Raw genomic sequence first — 5,000 nt, 5'->3', positions numbered from 1 at the left:
TTAGGGCACAAACGCATTTCAACCAACTGTGTTCTCCTGATGCACAACGATGTTCTGTCGCAACGGTGGATATTTGGAAACCTACATTTTCACTGCAACAAATCCTACAAGGCGAAAGTAAATTCTTCCATGCAACATATGATGAAGTTGATTCACACTGGCCTAACCTCGTGTGAGATATAAATAGACGGTAGTTTATCTCTTGATTATGCTTGCGCTATAGTTACAATTTTCCGAGACAGTTTTCTAGTTGATTCGAACCATTTCCAAGGCCATAGGAATACTTGCTTCGTAAACGTAAGTGTCCCAAGATGTGTGTAGATCCCCATGTTGGACAAGAGCGGACATGTGTCTGGATGGAGCGAGCGTCAGGCGCGGGGGGTGTTGCGGCCACGCGGCGACAGGACCGAGAGAAATCCTCGACGTGGAGTTGGGCTTTAAGTGTCATTCCCGTAAGGGCGAAAGTGGGTTCTCTCATTCTCTTATACTGCGTACTCATTTCTCTATCTTAGTCTATCGAAAATCTGATTTGTTTATTCTTAAAGAGGATCTGTATTGCCTCTATCAGCATTTTGCAAATAATTTAGTGTGGTTACTTGCCCTAAAATGTTGGTGTTATTATATGTACAGTTCGGTTTCGCTGAAGCACCATCACCATGGTAAACTAGTACCTCTGTCTTTTGGCATCTGCAGTCATGGCTGATCCTACAAATCGAACAAGTCACTCACACTCTCTCATTATGTCATATGATGGTATAATTGATGAACCAACGTGCGCCATTTTCCCTGGCTCCTCTTTGTCCTTCGCTATTATTATGGCGGTCGTTTATTTGGTTTTGTTAGACATCATGATTTACATTTTATTTATAGCAGAAGTAGTGGGGAGAGGCGCGGCTACGGCCAAACGACCGATTGCGGTGAAATAGCCCTTACCGCCTTGTCCCGGTCGGTTTGTTTTAGTAAGTCCGTAGTCCGCCGCTTACGTAAGGTTGGCAGCACTGTCGCGGGTGGCGGGAAACAATATGGCGTCATGGTTGGCGGTTGCCGAGTATTCTCGCGCGAAGATCGACCGCGTAATCTGACATTATTGACTCACACTCCCAAAAGTATGATGTATGGTCCTCGACGGAGCTTTCGCAGCCTCTAAGGAGGGATGATGAGGTGGCAGATCCGAGGGAGAGGTAAGTGCTAACGCCATAAAGCCATACAGACCACCCGAGACTTTTCCTCACTTTCATAGATTTTGACGGCCTTAAAGAGAGTAAGAAATCGCGATTTCAAAGCGCGTTTATAGTCGTTTTAATTATTTGATGTGTAATGTTTTCACATGATATATGTGTACATGCATTTTATAACTTATTAAGTTGATAATAAGGTAAGTAGTTTTAATGTTACATTGCTAGTTAAGAAACGCTTTATAGATATGAATGTTTTTAGGATAAATGTATTCTTCCAGTTCTTTTGTAAATATGATATATACTTTGGCTCCGGAAACACCGCATTAGATAAGGTAAATTTAGGATTCCAGTTCGACAGAGTAGTTTTCCAAAATGGCATGCAAATGAGAGGTATATGCAGACGTAGTGATTATGATAATTGAATGATTACCTAACAACTGTATTCCATTCAGAAGACTTTTGTGTGCGCTCCACATAATGCCCTCCACAGTAGTTAATATCAGTGGTGGGTTGGTGCCCCCTGACCCAGCCCTTTCCTCCCCCTCGCCCCTTCCTTCCCCTTTAGTACCCCCCCCCCCCACAGTGTCCGCGATGTTGCCTGATGCTAACGGAGTATGTGCTCAAAGCCTAGGTAGAAACCGTATGTACATTCTACGTAAATAAAGTATTTTATATCTTATAAACATTGGTAGATATCTGGGATAGGTTAACCTACATTCGCCTCGTCATAAATTGTTAGACTTTAAATTTAATTTTCGTATAGGCCTACCTTCACAGTGAAAATCGGCATTATGGGTGTTGCGTTGATTTTTTTAATGTATGAAATTGTTTGTGAACATGTGTACACATACGAAATAGTTATTAATGTGTGATCATGTTAATCTGATTTTTTCCTTCAGAAAAGAAACTTCCTTTCAACCCGTGTACGCTCCCGTCCCAAAGATCCTACTGACTCGCCATTCATATTTCATTTATAGATATAATAGAATATTGTACCTCTCTTCCCCCTTCCCCATCCAGAGTTCCCCCACCCCCCTTCCCCGTCCAGAGTTCCCCCACCCCCCTTTCCTCGCCCCTCCCCCCATCCTACCATGCTCTTCGCGGTAACAGACTGGGTGCAGACCCCCCACCGTCAGGCTGTCAAAAGGGGCGGATTTGGGGAGGGACCCGAGGGCTAATGGACCCAGGTAACCCCCCTATTGAGAGCCCCTATTCTTCCCTCCCCCTCTCTCTCCCTCCCTCCTCTTCAGCAGCCATGGATCCCACCCTTAGTCGCAACCCTCCCCCCACCCTGCTCTCCTCTTCTTCCTCCTCCTTTCTCCTACCTCCCTTCTTTCCTCTCGCGTTCCCGCCAAGCCAGGCTCCCTCCTCTTCCCTTCACGAGCCATTTATGCTCTAGTAGTGTTTTTCTGCCGTATTTTTGCATGTAAACATCGACATGTTTCATGTTACGCGTTACGCGAAGGGTTTGGCGCGGAATCAATATCATTTGGAAAAGTGAACACTCATTTTCCAAACGAATTCGTTCCATCACCCAATATTGATCCCTTGGCATCTCTTACAGGCTTCCGAATCTGAATGTAAAGGTCTGATGTTTTCCTTGTTATTGTAGGTTTGCAGGAATATGTTTATCATATCGAATTTGTTATGCCTTCCTGCTCTCTCCCTCTCCCTCTCCCTCTCTCTCTCTCTCTCTCTCTCTCTCTCTCTCTCTCTCTCTCTCTCTCTCTCTCTCTCTCTCTCTCTCTCTCTCTCTCTCTCTCTCTCTCTCTCTCTCTCTCTCGTGGCTTCTCCCACCCTTCTTGCATCTCTCTGTTTTTTCCGATTCCAATCCCTCACTACACATGTCCATATCCCATTTTGAATACAGCATCTGCTCTCATTTTCTCTCTCCCGTTACCGTCTCAATGTCATCACCGCGCGCATCGCCCTGGACGCTTTCCTTAACATACGGTCATAATTATAGAAGTACTCGGTTCATCGCCATTTTCGCACCCGGATCCGAAGTATGAGGATAAGTGTGGTGGCAGCGCGTTCTAGAAATGTCGATTTTGGTGTTGCTTTTCGCTGGGGATACGCCGGGTCGGGTCGATCTCGTCTTGGACCTGTTGCTTATGAACGTTTGTTTCCGGCTTTCTAGATGTTATTAGTGTCAGGTTTAGTTGTAATTATGTTCCGAATTTTTGTAAGGATGGTGGCGATAAAGGTAATGGAAGAAGTGTCCATATGAATAATGATCGAATCACCACTCTTTCTAAAGGTATTTGGTATACTAGGATAATGATAATATATTAATTATGTTTACAATGACAATAATGCTACTGCTGAACTTCGATAAAGATATAACTTTAAGGATTGTGTTAGCATAAATAATCTTAGAACCAGAAAACATCAATAATGCTAATGATAACTTGAAAGTTTAAAACATGAACGTGATATTTTGTTCCCAGTGTTATAAGATAAGTGATAGAAATAAGCGATAATTACACTAGTTGTAGCTATGCATCCTTTTATAAAAGATAAATACACTAACAACGTATGGTATATATAGCTATCAGAATGCTTGGCTGTAAATGATAAAGAAAAAAACTATTTTATTTTATTATCATTTTATTTTGTTATTAAACATGGATGGCAGTAACAGTGAATTAGATACAGCTAATAGAAATAAGAATGAAATATCTTTAACAATTCTGATACCTTGCTAATGATATAGCGAAAGAAATAATTAATCTTTAAGAAAATATATATTGTTATTGTGAATTGCAGTTATCACCGTTTCACCATTACTGTTGTTCTTGTCATTTTTATCATTCTCCTAATTATGGCGCCATCATCATTATAATTTCACGATCATTTTTATATTTCATTGTAATTACATTTTTTCTGATGTCTTTTCTTCTGTCGTTTGATTCTTACTATTATTGTTTATTTTCTTAGGTGATAATAAGTGATTTTATCATTATTCACATTAATGTTATTATTCTTGTTACTGTTATTTTTATTCTAATTGTTATTCCTGTTGCTATTACTATTATCTTTATTGTTTTTTGTTGTTATTGTTATTATCACCATCATTATTATTATTGTAATTGTTATTATTACTATTATTATCATTATTGTTATTAATATTATTGTTATTGTTGTTATTATTATTATTGTTATCATTATTACTACTACTACTACTACTACTACTACTATTATTATTATTACTATTATTATTATTATTATTATTATTATTATTATTATTATTATTATTATTATTATTATTATTATTAATATCATCATTATCATTACAGTCATTATTATCATTATTGTTATTACTATCATTATTGTTATCATTATTATTACTATCGTTATTATTATTATTATTATTATTATTATTATTATTATTATTATTATTATTATTATTATTATTATTATTAATATCATCATTATCATTACTGTCATTATTATCATTATTATTATTATCATTACTGATATTATGATTATTATCATTAATATAGTTATTGGTATATTTATTATTATTGTTATTATATATATATATATAGTTATCATTATTATTATATATATTGTTATGATCATTTTTATTATTGCCGTTGTTGTTCCTTTTACTTTTACTTATTATTATTATCATCATCATAATTTTTTTTCATTATCATAGTTAACATGAATAATGTTATCATTACTATTATTATTATTGTAGTAGTAATAGCAGTAGTAGTTGTTGTCCTTGTTATGATTATTATCATTATCATTGCTATTAATATTGTAATTGTTATTCTTCTTCTTATTATTATTATTATCATTGTTATTGTTATT

At 37.1% G+C, this 5,000-nt stretch overlaps 1 long non-coding RNA gene across 1 annotated transcript in view; it reads left to right on the top strand.

Moving 5' to 3' along the window:
- Positions 1 to 1,042: 1,042 nt before the first annotated feature.
- The window catches only part of LOC138868013 (uncharacterized), a 129,515-nt gene continuing 125,557 nt past the window's right edge, over positions 1,043 to 5,000 (top strand). Inside the window, exon 1 of the long non-coding RNA XR_011399936.1 lies at positions 1,043 to 1,181. This is a non-coding gene — a long non-coding RNA (uncharacterized lncRNA). The remainder of the gene's footprint in view (positions 1,182 to 5,000) is intronic.

Source organism: Penaeus vannamei, chromosome 3 (genome assembly GCF_042767895.1).
Source record: "Penaeus vannamei isolate JL-2024 chromosome 3, ASM4276789v1, whole genome shotgun sequence".
Taxonomy (NCBI): domain Eukaryota; kingdom Metazoa; phylum Arthropoda; class Malacostraca; order Decapoda; family Penaeidae; genus Penaeus; species Penaeus vannamei.
The sequence above is the reverse complement of the archived record's forward strand: the minus strand, read 5'-3'. Positions and strand labels throughout refer to the sequence as shown.